The 17,655-nt window shown below is 41.0% G+C and overlaps 1 protein-coding gene and 1 long non-coding RNA gene across 6 annotated transcripts in view; both read left to right on the top strand.

Moving 5' to 3' along the window:
- The window catches only part of qkia (QKI, KH domain containing, RNA binding a), a 150,155-nt gene that overhangs the window by 13,585 nt on the left and 118,915 nt on the right, over positions 1–17,655 (top strand). The gene's annotated exons all lie outside the window — the stretch shown is intronic.
- LOC117501217 lies at positions 619–16,227 on the top strand. Its single transcript, XR_004557969.1, has 3 exons — positions 619–700; positions 15,629–15,634; positions 16,216–16,227. It is a non-coding gene; the product is annotated as an uncharacterized LOC117501217 (long non-coding RNA).

Here is a 17,655-nt window from a genome sequence, read left to right on the forward strand (position 1 = left end):
CTGTTTTGGGGAAACTTTGTTCCAGTATGTCACCCAAGTTCCCCCTGATCCTGATCCACATGCTGTATAGGGTTGTGTATGGTGTTACTGATTTTGTCCTCCTTCATAACATTCCACTGTGTAAATCTGCTTGTTTTGTCATCTTTGCTTTAGTTTTTTACTTGTGAGAGACTGGTTAATAAATCAAAGATGAATAATTTACTTGTCCCTCAGCAGTCTGGGCTGTTTGAGGTCTGCAAGTGCAGGCAGTGCTGCCGTAATATTCTGTAAGGGCCACAGAAAGCAAGGTGACAAGTGGCACCATGATTCCTGTGTAGTGCTTTCCCGTCAAATATGAAGGCCAGAAACTTAAATCATAATTTCAGTGGCCTAGTTGAATGTTTTGTTTATCAACACAATTTTAAATCTCATGATAAATTCCATGCTATACCATATCCATGAAGTTGTTCTTGATATGCAGAACAGTGTCTTGAACACTTTATTTGCACGGTTTAAACAGCGCAAGTTCAGAAGTGTTTTTTTTTTTTTTTTTTTTTTTAAATAGGGTCAAGGAAAAGCAACGCTATTGGCACATCCGCAGATTGACTTTGTTGTTTCCCCAAGTGAAGCTGCTCACAGCGGCACATGTAGGTGAAATATCTGTTAGATACTTTTCATACCAAACTAATTTGCTTTAATAAATGTCATTGTTATGTCTCCAGTGTGGGGTTTTGTGCATAAACATCACTTCACGCATAAAACGCTGGTTCAGCTTGATCAGCGGTTTTAATGATCAATAAACAGCCACACCTTGACAGGCTTAAAACAGTTTAAAAATGCTTCATTCATTATCTTTCTCGTCCAGACTTTAATGTTCAGTAGGAAGATTTGATAATGAAATGGTCTTGAGCTAATAAGATAATTATTAAATATTGTGTCAAATTCCCTTTTACATTTTCATGTGTTTGATAGTTAATGTTCAACATCTCCAAAGTCCCACAATTCTATGAGTATTTTCACAGATATTGTCCTGATTTAAGATTAATTTATGTCACGACTTGTTTAACTGTATCCTTTCACCATCAGATCCTCAAATTTTACCTCAGATTATAAATTCTACAATCCTTGCACTGTGAATTTTGTTACTACTCAGTGATACCTGCTCATTTCCTTGCAGAAAGCATGAAAGGGATTTGTTGGCTGGGAGTTGATTGGTAAAGCCTCGGCCCCACCGAATAATGAAGGCTGAAGAAGGAGCCACGCATGGGTGTGGGGTGATTATTTGAAGAATGACCCACGTTTTCATCTTAACACGTATCCACTATGAAGGTGCCACTATGTGCCTCTCTGTACCCCGCATGTGCCGCGTAGCAGCCTCTAGTGAGCCACGACCGACCTGTCATTACAGTCTCGAATGGCTTGCATCAGCCACACTAAGCCACATAGTACCATGATAGCGCCATGAAAACGCCATGTTGGCGCACGTTTAGGCATGAGTTTGGTCCAAACCTCAAGCCCTCCCACACCTGGTCCCTTCAAAGTGTGGGTTTTCAATTCACAGATTCACAGCAGCATTTAAAGATGTCCCTTCTTTTTTTTTTTTCTTTTTTTTTTTTTTACGCAGTCCAAAAATAGACACTCCATCACAGTTCCGCAGTTGTGCGCTGTGCGCCAGGCTGCAGTCCACCTGTAATGCACCAGACCAGCTAGACCCGAACCACGGGTTCCTGGAGAGCCGCCTCTGTGCTCCTCGCTGGCTCCGCGGCTCTCTGGTTCTTTTTTTTTGGGGGGGGCTTTAAACACACAAAACTTTGTTTGTCCGTTTATTTCTGCAAAATCGCTCTTTTGCGCGCGCTGCTGTTGTCCTTTCATGGACAGCCGCCTCTCTGCTCTTTCTGGCTTCCGTTCCATCCATGGCTTGCTGGCTTTATTTTTTCCCTGGCTTTAAGCACAATCATTTTTACAACATGATTCCACTTTTGACTTTGTGTTCGTCTGTTTATTTCTGCAAAAGCACTCTTTTGCGCGCGGTGCCGTTCTGCGTACAGAATGAGGTGGCCGTTTTATTATATACACCTGTGGATCATTTTATATATATAATATAGAAAGCCAACGCGGTGCGGCGGCACAGGAAAAACACCTCCGTGTTGATAACCATTTGTAAAATCCAGGCGGCTTTTGATGGCTTTCAGTGGAGTGAGTATATGAGAAATTGTTTAACAGCTGGACATGTTCCAACTTGTCCTTAAGGCTTCCAACGGAGGTGTTTTTCCTGTGGTGGAGCGTCGCAGCGGCTGCGAGCCGACGCTGCAATCCGCCCGCACGTCTTTCATTAAAAAAATCTCCTTTAACAGTGGAATATCCGGATAAAATGCTGAAACCGACTTCTTCTGAAACTTCTCTGTTCTCTCACGACGTCCTGGATCAATAGAGCCTGAAATGTGGAGGTTTTAAGCTTGAAACAGGCTGATGACGCCGCCTGAGAGCGCTGCGCGACGTCTCGCACCGTGAAAAGTCCTTAAAGCGACAGTCTCACCTCAAAATCTCTCATCAGCTGTTAAAATTTTTACCGAAAACCAGCTTAATTTTTCGAACCATGTCCACTTCGATGTGTCTCACAGGTTTAGAAAAAATTTTGATCAAACAAAGCGCCAGTCTCTCAGCAACTTCTCAGACAAAGGAATTCCGACGAGGGGCTGGACGACTCCTCCCACAAGGAGTGCTCACAGACGAATGACGTCACCGACAGGCGTGGAAAAACTCACGCATGCGCACGAGGGTTCAAGCATGTCTGACGTAAAAACATATGAATGAAATCCATATAGTTTTTGAAAAAAATAAAAAGGACCTATACTTTATGGACAGACCTCGTATATGTATATATATGTATATGTGTATATATATGTATATATATATATAAAATTTCGTTATTTCTTCCGCAGCTTACAAGTCACCATGATACAACTTTTAACTTAAGATGAGCGCAAGGCAACAGAGGCTGTCTGCCTTTAACATGCTCTGTTCACGTGAATGTACAACCACTTTGATTTCACTGCAAGTCTGCATTGAGGTATGTAATTAATACTTCAAAAGCACTGTGACTAAATCTCTATGGAAGCTTTACAATTAATTCTTGGTAAGTGTATTGGACTGGATTGTTTGTACAGTCCGTTACACCACTAGTCATGTCAATTACCTCTGGCACGTGCAATTTAAGTGTGTAAGATTTTTTTTGGGTGTTGTTGTTGTTTAAAGGCATTTTAAGATATTTTGAACCCATGTAAAGTCCATAAGCAGGATCCTGACAATAATGGGAATGAGGACAGGCAAAAAGTAATCACTCATTGTTTTTCTGCGACTTTACTGTGCTTAGCATTGACATCTAGATTAAAGATGCTGCCAGAAAATCTTATTTTAGCCCATAGTTAAGTTCATGTCATTTCTAACACCTTTACCATCTGCTCCCCTGTCGCTGTGGCCTGGCATCAGCTGCTGCTGCTTATGTCATCACATTGGGTGTTGGTATGTTATTCAGAAGGGTTGTGAGTAACAGGTTAGTCCTCAGCTGGTCTCAGTACTCTATGCTTACTAGTGTGTGCGTGTATGTGTGAATGGGTCTTCTCTGTCGCTGACACAGATTGATACAATTTAACTGGAGTTACATATGCTCCACAGTTGGATTTTACAGAGGCTGCAAACATGAGATTTTTCTAACCTTTGGCAGAATTCTGGTTTTCCTTCTCCCAGAAGATCATTTTTTCAGATAACTGCATGAAAAAAAAATTGAAGTGGGGCAGAGCTCGGCATTGCCATTAAATGTTTGCTATGAAACATGATAATTAATATTTCAGCACATGTCGGTCATGGAAACGGCAGTGTTGATCTCCAGTTTTGACAGAATGCATCACAAGTATGGCATTAAAAGGGTTCACACCTAAAGAGAAAACATGAAGGCCTGATTCTGGATAGCAGACCCAGAGAAAAGGGAAAACCTGTGTAAGTTCTATTCACATGTAATGTCCAGTGTGTCTCTAGTAGAGGCTGCTCACGACAGCTAAGCAAATATTTAGAGCAAAATTGTACAAATGGTGATACAAGTACCAAAGTTGGCACAAATACTCCTTAGACATTACTCTTTTGAAAAACCCAACTGGCCACTTGAATTTTCAATAGACATCCAGGTAGGGGTCAGTTGAAGAATTACACAGGGGTCAAAATTAAAAATGCTCAGATCATTTTGAAAACTACATCACATTATTTGTCTGATCATAAAGATTCCAAAAAGGTATAGTTTGGACTATCTATGACTGAATGATCCAGGTATGGGGTAAAAACAGCAAAAATGGTGACAAAGGTCAGTTTAAGTTTGTACAGGGGTCAAAAGTTAAAGTTGCTCCAAATTTGGTAAATTGTTTCAGTTATCTGCTGCACTAAAGGAGACTCTCCACCAGACCAAGGTCTGATATATATTTGAATAGTGCCAATGAAAAATAACACTAAATATGCATTAAGCAATTTTTTTTTTGTGTGTCTTAATTGCAGCTCTTTCATTCATTCTGATGTTAAAATGACACGCAGCTCAGTTTCTCCCTGTGGCACTGCATGTTTGTCAAAACACCTGTTAAATACTTTTCTTATAGAAGTAAATAATTTTCTGGTGAGCACATAATACAGATGGAAATATTGCTGAACTGTTTTTTGAAACGGCACACTTTTGGCAGACTTGTCTTTTACAGTTGATTGTCTTAGCCAGCATTAATTAAATGCAGCCACCTATGTTTAAAAACGTGAATCTTTAACTTTGAAACCTCAGATCTGGATGAAAAATATAATGAATTAAAGTTTTTCAAAAAGAGCAGTTATTAAAATAAACAGTTTTGCTCACATTAAGATAATTATTAAAGGGGTCACACAGTGCAAATACAAGTTTTTATCTCATTTATATTTTCATGTTTGATGTTTAATATCAAACATCTCCAAAGTCCCTCAATTTTATCAGTGATTTCACAAACATTTGTTGTGATCTTTATTATAATTTGTAGGAATAAAGTGTGGGACCCATGTGATTTTTTTTTTTTTTTTTATGTATGGATTATTTTTTCCAAGCAGATCAGTCCAGGTTTTCTGACTAACAAAGTGAATGTATACACATAGTGAATGTAAACACTTAGCTAACCTAAAACAAAAGACGTTTCTCTAAAGTAAACCAGGAAGAAGTAAACCCAAACATGACTTCCCTTTTCCCAGTCTGTGCTATTCATCTCAAGTGAGGCTCAGTCAACCCCAGACTGTAACTTCACTGAGAACTAAGAAAATCTGGACGGAAAAAATAAAATGTTCAACACTTTAAGAAGATATATATTCCATCTTAATAGTTGGACATTTCTGATTTAATAAATATGTATGTTGATTTCCATTCCCAGCTTTCCAAGTGTGTCTTAGTTTTATAATGGTCACACAGTTGAACTTCAAGGGGATTATAATGGCAAAGTTGAGGAAAATGCTCCATTTTGATGTTCAATATATAAACATTTTTGAGGGTTATGGGATCAACATGCATTTGGTGCTACAGAATGCTGTCAGACTCATTTTTCCAGTCGCATGCTTGTGTTGTCTCCTCTGCTAGAATGTAAAACATGATTTGGTAAGATTAATTTATGCATGTCGGTTGCATTCAGATCAAAGTCTTTGAAGTAACAAATTAATAAATATAAGTTGGTTAAGTATAACTGAAACTTTTCTGTGTGTGTTATTTGTCCATATGTGTATCCTTTTCAGCGCAGCATTTTGGAGAAGTTTGCAGAGGAAAAACAATAGGTGCTTGTATGATTAGGCTTTATTTGGTGAAACAAAGGGCCTCTTTTAGCACTACGTTTAACATAGAAAAGGCTGGCATACAAAATCCAGAGATACTAACTGGAAAGAATGTGGAATCATTGCAGTCTGTATGAAGGAGTTAGTATGAGCTTCATCACTAATCATTTGATTGATTGTGTTTGCTGAAAGGAAAAAGGCAACGCGGCTGCCGGGAGTGAGGGGAGGATGGTGAGTGTGATAAAGAACATCAGGGAGAGAGAGAGAATTCCTATGTATGCTGTGAATGAGGTCATCTGGCTGGCTGTGAGGAAGGTCGCTGACCCCTCCCTCGCCTCCACATGCCACCGCTCGGTCTTCCTCCCCCTCTGCTAATGCAACACAATGGCTTTTTTTGTGCTTTAATGAGCCAAGCACATAACACTTGTTCATCGCTCCCTTTCTGCATACAAGTATGAGCACAAGTGTTTTGCACGTATGACAGATCTGAAATCATTCATTTTAGACTTGCACATGGTACATGGATGATTTATCTGGTCAGACTATAATGTATTGATTGTTTTTGTAGTTATAACAGATGTTTGATTATTGTGGACTCGTAAACATGGTTTCATAAATGCCCCCCCCCCCCCCCCCCCCAAAAAAAAAATTGTTGCTGAATGTAATCTGATCTTAATACTGCTATGTGACAGGCTATACTGTCTGATGTCCTCAGTGACTCTAAACAGTGGCATCAGCATTTCAGTATTACTGGTACAGCTGAATTGTTGAAGAAAATCGTCATGATTTGAGTGATAATTATTCATCATCATCATAGGCCTCCGTGGGTAATGGCTGATCATGGGTGAAAATATCCATCCAATAATTAATTGACTGCACGTCTTGAGCAGCGCCTCTTGTGGCTGTACAGGCCGATGTGAGAGCGGCAGTCACGGTCACATAGGTTGCATCTGTGCTCTGACTCTGGTCTGTGGACTGCCGTTTCTTTTCTGCAAGCACGCTTCTCTGCCACCACCTCTGAGTATTTTTCTTCACCAGTTTGCAGCTGCCTGTGAAGCGTGCTTCTCCAGCTGGAGTGGTCAGCTGCGAGGACCTCCCAGGAATTGGTGTTGATGTCCAGCGCCTTGATGTCTCTCTTGCAGACATCCTTGTACTGCAAAAAACGAGGCAAATGGCAAGTTCTCTGTAGAGGATGTCTTTTGGGATTTGGCCATCCTTCATTTGGCGTACGTGACCAGCCCAGCCAACGCTGTCCCAGCAGGGTGTACATGGTGGGGAGACCAGCACGAGATAGGACATCAGTGTTGGTCACCTTGTCTTGCCAGGAAATGCTAAGCATGCATTGGATACTTCTGAGGTGGAAGGTGTTGAGCCTTTTCTCCTGGTGGGCGTATGTGGTCCATGCCTCGCTGCCATACAGTAGGGTGCTGAAGATGGCAGCATACAATGCCTGCACCCTCATCTTCACAGTCAACTTGGGATTTGTCCACACTCTTAATGTGGGGCTACGAGTTTTGAGGTTGCCTTTCCAATCCTCTTGTCGAGCTCAGCATCGAGGGTGAGGTTATCAGTGATGTCACGATGAAAATCATCATGACTTTAGTGATCATTATTATACCCATGCAAAGAAAAAATTTGGTGTGTAGCATAGAGGAATCAGCCCGTTTGTCTGCCCATGAATCTTGTAAGCACAATTCCTGCAAAAAACATTTGATGGCTTTCAGTGAAACGTCACACGGTAGTGGCACACAATATATGGAGATGAGCATGATGGAAAAAGACTGGTTCAACATCATTAATTTAGTGTTTGGAATTTAGTTTAATTGATGCATCATATGATATTGACTTCATCAGCACAACTCCTTGTAAACCACTTTTTTGATTTAAATGAGACCTCACACAGTAGCACCACACCATATGAAGATGTTCATGAAGAAAAATAATTCTGATCCAACATTTTCAAGGAGAGATGATTGATTTTTTTTTTTTAATTATTATTATTTTAAATGATAGATTTTTTTTTTTTTCCCTCATGCTTAACTTTGAACATGATTTTTATTTGTATTTTATTTTGCAGTCTTTTTTTTTGGAGGTCATCACAGTAATCCTGCAGAGATCAGCATGTTGATTTGGTAGACGTTTTATGCTGGTTGCCCTTCTGGCACAACTCCAGATGTACGAGGTCTGTTAGAAAAGGAACAGACCTTTTTATTTTTTGCAAAAACTATATGGATTTGAATCATGTGTGATTGCATCAGCCAAGCTTGAACCTTTGTGCGCATGTGTGAGTTTTTTCACGCCTGTCTGTTGCGTCATTTGCCTGTGAGCACGCCTTGTGGGAGGAGTGGTTCAGCCCCTTCGTCGGATTTTCATTGTCAGGAAATTGGCTGATCACACAGATTAAGAACAGTTACAACTGGATTAAAGACGGCCCACAGCGAGCGGCGATCGACAGGCTCAAACGACCAGATCATTTCCAAAGTGAACGCTTTGTTGATCCGGGACGTCCTCTGACTACCAGAGAAATGGCAAGACAGCTGGACATAGCACTTTTTTGGCACATTCCACTGTTACAGGAGTTTTTGTAATGGAAAGAGGAGCGGAGAAATTCGCCACGGAGTTGCTCATGGCGCGGGACGAAAGCACCTCCGTGTTGGTCTCACAGGACAAGCCCTAACATGCCCAGCTCTTGCACCATTCGAAAGATTCAGACGGCTTTCGGTGGCTTTTCAGTCGTGTGACTATCTGAGAAATTGTGGACGACCTGGACATGCCACAACATGTTCTGTGAGGCTTCATCACGGTGTTGCTTTTTGTTCTGTGCCCTGCGCCTCCGTCCTGACGCGCGAATTCCTCCGCACATCTTTTCATGCCGAAAAAATGCTGATGTCAAACTCTTCTGCCATTTCTGTGGTAGTCAGACGATGTCCCGGATCAACAAAGCGTTCACTTTGGAAATGATCTGGTCGTTTAAGCCTGTCGATCGCCGCTCGGTGCGCGGCGCGCCATCCGCCACTGTGGGCCATCTTTAATCCAGTTGTAATTATCCTTAATCTGTGTGATCCCCATAAAATCTTCACCGAAAGCCATCTGAATTTTCCAAATGGTTTCCACTTGGCTGTCTCTCACACTTTCTGAAAAAACTTTGATGAAGCAAAGCGGCAGTCGATCAGCCAATTTCCTGACAATGAAAATCCGACGAGGGGGCTGGACCACTCCTCCCACAAGGCGTGCTCACAGGCGAATGACGCAACCGTCAGGCGTGGAAAAAACTCACGCATGCGCACAAAGGTTCAAGCTTGGCTGATGCAATCACACATGATTCAAATCCATATAGTTTTTGCAAAAAATAAAAAGGTTCGTTACTTTTCTAACAGACCTCGTACATGGAGAATGGGCATGGTGGGCTTTGGGCCCATCTCTGAAATTGGTTTTGTCACTTACATGAGTGACTCAAACCAGCAAGGACTGATGGTAATTTGTTAAATGTTGATGCAGGTCCACTGATTAGGGAGAAAATATTGATTAGTAGGAAAATGAATGGCTTAAGCAGTGGGTCACCCCATCTTGCCTGTGCACTTGCTTGGGGGGCTTGGTAAGGTAAGTATTTAAGTGCCTTGAGGCAGCATTTTTGTGATTTGTGCTATACAAATAAAATAAATTCAATTAAATGTGTTGACAAGCTTTTTTACAAGGGAAAAAAGTTGAAACAATAGTGCACAAATACACCTGAATATGCATTCATGTTTGAGGTCGGCTGTAAATCGAATGTTGCATTAATTATAATGATGACAGAAATATCTGCAACAGTTGGTTAACAGAACGACACACTGCAATAGTGAATGCTGTCAAAAAAGTTATAAATTTTTAACTTTGTTTGGTTGTTGTAGTTGCAAAGACAAAACATATATTGAGTTATCCTCAATGATGGTCCACAGTGGGCAGAAATACCGATTCAGAAATATTGTTTGTATGATGAGATACGTGAGCATAACTTGTGTGACATTACAGAGCAAAATTAAGGTTTAACATTGCACAAAGTAAATTCTTTTAGAAACAGTTACAGCCATTACTTTTTTAATGTAAGGTTGAGGGGGGAAAAATACCATGCATATTTTAATTATGTAAATTATTGCCCATCTAATTAACACTGAAACACTGTAACATTTCACATCCTCCATTGGTTACTGCACTGCATAAATGTTAATTAATTGCAACACCAAAAAAGTATTGTTAGCAGGACCGTTTGTGTTGCCTGGTGTTAAATAGGATACATCTGTTGTATAATAAGCTTAATAAACTTAATTTTTTCCATGGAAACAATTAAAAATCATGTACTTTATTTTTAATAATATGGTTAGGGAAAACACACTTTTCAGCATAATTTTTGTTATTATTTAAGAGGAATGGGACATAATTCAGTTTCAGAGCTTTTAGACAATACAGTAGTAAAAATAAATCTTTATCTGCCTGTAACTCCATTCATCCATCTATCGATCTAATGCCACCCATCCAATGGTGACTATATTTTTGTTTGCTCTTACATGTACACAGTATTGTGTTGTATGGCCTCCAGGTTGTGATATAGTGTGCAATATTTTTTGACCAGTAGTTGCCAGGGGGTTCTGTCAAGTTGTTAAGTGGCATCTCATATAATGAACCTTTTGTTGAAGCTATTGGCTGGAAAGCTTGTAGATTTTCACGAGGCTTCATTTCACCATTATGACTTGCTCCCCTCTCCCTCCTTGTTTTCTTCATTACTTAATATTCATTCATGTAAAATGTTTGCACCGTGTCATCTTGCATGATATGCTATGTGCACACCTCATCAGGCCTTTGAGAATGTGACCATAGTTGTTTTCCACCTTTTATCTGCTGGAAATAATAATTTAAGAAAACAGTTTGATCTCTTTGAACAAAAAATTTGTACATGCCCCATATGCACAGTGCAAGTCCAAACAGAAAATGGAAACTAGGATAAGCATTAATATTGTCAGTTCATTTTAATTTTTGTTATATGTGGAGAGGTGGTGGTCTGGACGTTAACTGGTCAGCACAAGACCAGCGGATCCTCTGTTCAAATTCCTGCCTGAATAAAGCCCCCTAATCCCCAAGTTGGTCCCGGTGTGCAGTTGAGCGCCTTGCGTGGAGCTGACATCTGTGTGTGGGTGAGTGTGAGGCACAAGTCTAAAGAAGTGTTTTTTATAGATAAGATTACATACAGCTCCTGCCTGCCTGTTTTATTTATTGTATTGCAGCACACATCCAAGGTTAGTCAATCATAGGGAATTGTTGAACTCAAGCTTTAATGTATTAAATTTGCCATTGTTGTAGTTTGTTGTTTGAATTCTGAATTTAAATATTTTTCACCTACATTATGATCCAGTTAAGGCAGTGACTATACGAATTCAGTTCAGTAGAGCAGACGTCCACAAACCATGGATTAGCCGGTTTGATCTGTGCTGTTGCTCACTGCTGAAGTGTGCTTGAAAAAGATATTGAAATCCAAAACAGTTTAACAGCTCAACTCCACCTGAAAGTAGAGAAAAAGGTGCTGTGGTTAAAAGTTTTGGGTGAAATTTAGTGGTCTTATAGCACAGGGTGAAGACAGCTATGCAGACACAAAGGGCCAGACAGGTTGCCATGCATACCGTGCCAAGGTGCCAGCTGTTGTCAACACCTTTCGGTGAAGCATAGTCTGCCAGGAGATGGACTTGTCTCTCTCCATCACCTCAAATCCTCCTCTCCTTTGTTTGCCCTCTTCTTCTGTCCTTTCTGCTCCTCCTCTCTGTCCTTTTCCCACTGAGTATTTTTCTGACACACATTTAAGCTGTTTGTGATGGGAGCTGTTTCTGCAACCTTATTTTTATTGAGCATCTGACACTTTCAATGAACCAGACCAAGGCTCTAGCTCCATTCTTCTTCCCTTCGCAGTGTATAAAATCTCAACAACTTCCCCCATATTGTCTCACGCAAGTACATACATGTATGCAGTTTTCTTTGCCATCTCCCTTTTATCACTGCCTCTGTCTCACACATGAACATACATCCCTTTCATCTGGTGCATTTTGCCATCCATTTCATTTGACTACTTTTTTATTCTCTTTTGTTTCTTTAATTGCTTTCAAAATTTCTCCCATTTTTCTCTCTAACAAATACTGTCAATGTGCGTATGTATTGCAGAACTGCAGCCTGGGGGCTACATTGCCTTTTATGCATTGACCAGTGTTGACATTAAAAGGCTTCAACGTGGTCTGTCAGTTTGCATCATCACAGTTCTGCCCGTCTGTCTGTGCTCGGGCAGACCATCATAGTGCGCGTTTGACTTGCTGCACAAACTCCCAGCCTCAGATGTTTCTGTTGAATGAAATGCCTGCACCCTCTGAATGCAACTATGTGTATATATACTCAACAAAAATATAAACGCAACACTTTTGGTTTTGCTCCCATTTTGTATGAGATGAACTCAAAGATCTAAAACTTTTTCCACATACACAATATCACCATTTCCCTCAAATATTGTTCACAAACCAGTCTAAATCTGTGATAGTGAGCACTTCTCCTTTGCTGAGATAATCCATCCCACCTCACAGGTGTGCCATACCAAGATGTTGATTAGACACCATGATTAGTGCACAGGTGTGCCTTAGACTGCCCACAATAAAAGGCCACTCTGAAAGGTGCAGTTTTGTTTTATTGGGGGGGGATACCAGTCAGTATCTGGTGTGACCACCATTTGCCTCATGCAGTGCAACACATCTCCTTCGCATCATCCGTGAAGAGAACACCTCTCCAACGTGCCAAACACCAGCGAATGTGAGCATTTGCCCACTCAAGTCGGTTACGATGACGAACTGGAGTCAGGTCGAGACCCCGATGAGGACGACGAGCATGCAGATGAGCTTCCCTGAGACGGTTTCTGACAGTTTGTGCAGAAATTCTTTGGTTATGCAAACCGATTGTTTCAGCAGCTGTCCGAGTGGCTGGTCTCAGACGATCTTGGAGGTGAACATGCTGGATGTGGAGGTCCTGGGCTGGTGTGGTTACACGTGGTCTGCGGTTGTGAGGCTGGTTGGATGTACTGCCAAATTCTCTGAAACGCCTTTGGAGACGGCTTATGGTAGAGAAATGAACATTCAATACACGAGCAACAGCTCTGGTTGACATTCCTGCTGTCAGCATGCCAATTGCATGCTCCCTCAAATCTTGCGACATCTGTGGCATTGTGCTGTGTGATAAAACTGCACCTTTCAGAGTGGTCTTTTATTGTGGGCAGTCTAAGACACACCTGTGCACTAATCATGGTGTCTAATCAGCATCTTGATATGGCACAGCTGTGAGGTGGGATGGATTATCTCAGCAAAGGAGAAGTGCTCACTATCACAGATTTAGACTGGTTTGTGAACAATATTTGAGGGAAATGGTGATATTGTGTATGTGGAAAGAGTTTTAGATCTTTGAGTTCATCTCATAAGACCTCACACCCAAATGCTTTGCAAATCAATGTATAAAGCCTTAAGTATGGTCGCAGGTTAGTTAAATGCAGCTGAATCAACAAGAAGACCTTGCTGTCTTTAATATTTCATTCCTCCCACTGTGTCTGTGGTTCTATGACCCAGATGTTACAGCCCCATCAAGAGCATTGTTTTTTAATTTAAAAAAATGATATATTGTAAGTGATACCCAAAGCATGACTAGGCAGACAAAACAGGCCATTAGACATCCAGTTCCAACAAATACACAACCAAAAAGCAGTCTTTTTTTTTTTTTTTTTTTACTCTGTAGTAAAACAGGAGAAGACCAGATGGAGCCTTTTGCTCCTCTTTTTGTCTGTCCTTCAAGAAGAGAAACAGTTCTTCAAGGAAGACCAGAGTGTACTGGGTCATCACATAACTACCTACATTTTCAAACAAACTCGGCCTTGGTACTTGACTGAGAATAATAGGCTCTGCTGAAATCCCAGTTTTCTGAGGGAGGCTGAAAATTAATGTTGGGAGAGACTTTGCTGTGCAGCAGTGAGCCGGGTCGCCTTCACTGCTTGTGTGAAAAAGAAAGAAGCCAACTCACCACTTGAAAAGGCATTTTCCAATCTGGCACTCAACAGTAATATAATGGCATAGTCTGTAATCTGGTTGGTCCTTGTCAGTGTGGCAAGTTTAAAAAAAGTGAGATTTTTAATCAATTGTAAAGTTGCACAACACACATAGTCATGGTCCTGATTCTATGGATGCTACTCGCAGGCAGCATCAGCGGAATTTTGTGTTGTCCTCGTTGAAAACGATGCAGCATCCGGTTTGCCTCCGTCCACATTCTGCAAACCAGTCAACATGATATCCAAAGGACTTTGTGGAATGGCCTGTGTTGTTTTGATGAGAAGAGGACTGCTTGGCGATCGAGCCGAACAGTGAGCAGGGTGCAAATCCTGGTGTTCTCAGTGAGCGTCATGTGCCACTTCTTGGTTGCTTTTGTTTTTAACCTTCGTGTGAACCCATCAGAGAGATCTCAGAGGATCTAATTGGAAATAGGACTGCCATAGCAAATGCATCCAGATCTTAATTTTTTTCTGTCTAATTTATGTCCTCAAAAAAAAAAAAGGCAGATCAGCTTGTGAAACGAATGAAAAACAGACAGAAAAATCTGTGAGTTTCAGCTGTCACACTGAGATAGTGACATGTGGTTGTTGGACTGCTCAATATAAGATGGTAGCTACAAGTCTCAACAGTCCCTGTTCTTTTGATAACACAACTGACACACATGTCCCACTGTGCAACCCGTTTGTTCTGTTCATAATGCATACCATTCCAAAATTATTTATTCCAGTGTGGTGCTGTGTGAAAATTACAGGCTGAAACATTATTTGATTAGCGTTCATAATTTAAACGATTTTTACTTATCTCTATGCCTTAGGAAAAACACAACCTGTGCTTATATTCTGCCTTCTGCAGAGAATACATGCAAACAGTCTAGCTGAGTGATGCGGTTTCTGTAAAAGTTCTTGTGCAATGCAGATGTGCAGGTTAGGCTTTTGTTTTACTGGTTCCTTTATCCTTTACTTTTGAGAGAGTTTGTTATAACAGGAGCTTTCCTTCTGGGTGTTGTGTTTTCTGTCTAATAGCTGCTTTCATGAGCAGTTTCTCAGAACTGCCACCTGCTGTTTCTGGGAATATTGTAATAGAGAAAGCCATTTATGTAATCAATGAAATGGTGTCTAAAAATTTTGCTTTGCAATTTATTTGTCAAAAGCTACAATTAAAAATGCATTAACACAAAAGGTAGGTTTTCATTTTTGCATGGTTTTTAAACATTTAACTGAACTTGTTCTACTGCATTTGAAATCCTAATTTTGGTGCCGTGTTTGTCGTTCTCAGGCATGACAGATATTCTCTGTACAGCCCAGTGTGCAGGAGAATGTGAGATGTTTAAGATGTCTCTGTCACACCAACAGAACTGAGACCATTATTCGCTGTTGTTCTTTCAGGCATTATTAAGTCTTTCATTCTGTCTTTGTTTTGGGCTGAGACTGCTTTCTTGTTAGCTGACCTCATTTCCTGATGAGGAAAAGGAATGTGGTTGCTCCTCATTCTATCCCTCACTTACCAAATGTGTTTTATAGGTTATGCCCCCTCCCATTTCATCATCATCTCCTATTTTACACTGCTGATTTTAAAATGTAATTATTTTTAGAATCTTGCGTGAAATGTCTCTTTGGATCAGACAGGACAAAAGCAGAGGTCAGATCACACGGAGACACTGAGTTCCGTATTGTTTTTGAACTTTGGTGGGGAGTAGGATAGTGTCTGTAATCTCTTCTTCCTCAGTGACTGTGAATGTTGAGGTCTTCGTGGTTACATGGGTGGGGACAGGATGTATCATGGATGTTATCTTCATCAGACACATTGACAGTCAGAACTTTTCTTTCCTGCCCCCACCCGGTCAACTGTACCTTTCCTGCCATTGTTGTATGATGGAACAGAGTTTTAGTGGGTGGGGCCAGATGATGTTCCAATATGTTCAAAATGTACAGTTCTTTTCAGTAGTATACTCCACTGCGTACATGCACAAACCTGTCTTTCCAGGCATAATCTTTATTGAACATCTGAACAAGAGCCAGCGTGTAGACCAACTGGAAATGTCAGTCTTCTGTCACCTAGTGGTGACAAAGGAAATGCATTCTCCTTCCGAGTAAGCCAAAGGACGTGACGTGAGGGTGACTGTCAAAACAAAAGGAGACCAAGGACTACTTTTCCAAATCCAGCACTTTGGATCATACACATCCTATGAGCATGCATCCTGACTCTTCATCCTGTTATTCTTCCCCATCCTTATCTCACATTCTCACATCTCCCTGAGTTCACAGCATGCATCCCATGCTTCCTTTTACAAGGCACTGTTGTTGAGCATGTGTGCATGTGTGTGAGAGAGAGGTTGTGTGTGTTTGTGCGTTCAGATGGATGTTTGTAGGGGTATGCCTGGGGCCTGGGTGATAAAATGGCTCAGCTTCTGAATGTGTATGGAGTGCATGTTTGTTGACTAACATGCTGAATGTGGGATAAGTGGGATAAAGAAAAACAAGAGGAGGGAATCTCATACACCACAACTCAGGTCTGGCTTTTGTTTGCCTGTCTGAAATTAGTGGCAGGTAAATTGTGCGAGATGACCTCCCCTGAGAAAATGAACAATGTTTGGCTGTTTGTGCACGTGCCTTGTTAATTCTAACTAGCTTTAATTGCACCTAATGTAACATTTAGTATACATGTACTGTATATTGTTGGCATGATATCTCATGAAACTAAAAAGTGCATGTCCTCTCAGTGTTATGACTTATATTGGAAAGGCTATTTATCAGGCTGAGTTGTGTTCCCACAAATGTGTGAAGCCATTTTCAGCTCATGAAACTTCTCTCTTAAAGCCAGCCTGTTAAATGACTATTGCCGCGGATTCCAATTTAACGCTACATATCGTTCCCCCTTTAGATGGCAAACGCAGCAGTTAAAAAAAAAAGTCTTTGCTTGGTATTTTAGAAGAGCCTGAGTCTGCGTTTGTGTCAACTGAGCTTGTCTATTGGGCTAGTTTAAAAGGTGAGCAGAGAGGAGAGGAAGCACTAGCATGGAAGTTTGACTTCAGTTCTGCTGGAGTTTTATATACTTTTTTTTATGTGCCATCATTAGCAATGTTATGAATCATATCTTAAAAGTAGCTTTTAGCAAGTAAAGATGGCCGTATGCTGGAGCATTGCTGTGCATCAGTGTCTCCTGGCCAGTGCAGCAAAAAGAATTATGGGTAATCAAATTCCGAAAAGAGTTTTTGACAGGATGATGTGAAGCGGTCCCAACACTCAACATTATGTTTTCGGAGGTGGACATGGACAAAAGCTGATTCCTTGCATTTCCTGCTTCCTTCCACATACAAATGTGGAAAGGAAATGACATACACGAATGTTAATGGAGCTGATGGAGGACGATCTCACAGAGCAAGTGGACAGTCGCAAAAACGTGTGTGATCTGACTGTTTATATCCGCTGTCAGGTCATGATATCTTGGCAGTGACATAAGTCTCTCTGGGTCATTGGTCTCTGAGATTGGGAGATGCCTGAGAAGAGCTTTTAGAGTCATGTGGTTGCCGAAACACATGCACCAGCACATCCAGCCAGACTTGACTTTGGGCATGAGGCCTGTTTTCTGTTTTCAAAATTGTTTTACTATCATAACCTTTAGACATTCTTCCCCAACTGTTCCGTCACTGCCCCCATTTGTGATGCAGAACTGAAAACACATGCAACTAGCTGTTCATGTCACTCAAGATGGTGCCAATGTGAAGCCTTGCTGTAGTGAAACTGGCCTTTGAGAGGAAAATTGTCTTACA

The sequence above is a fragment of the Thalassophryne amazonica genome, chromosome 19 (genome assembly GCF_902500255.1).
Source record: "Thalassophryne amazonica chromosome 19, fThaAma1.1, whole genome shotgun sequence".
Classification (NCBI taxonomy): domain Eukaryota; kingdom Metazoa; phylum Chordata; class Actinopteri; order Batrachoidiformes; family Batrachoididae; genus Thalassophryne; species Thalassophryne amazonica.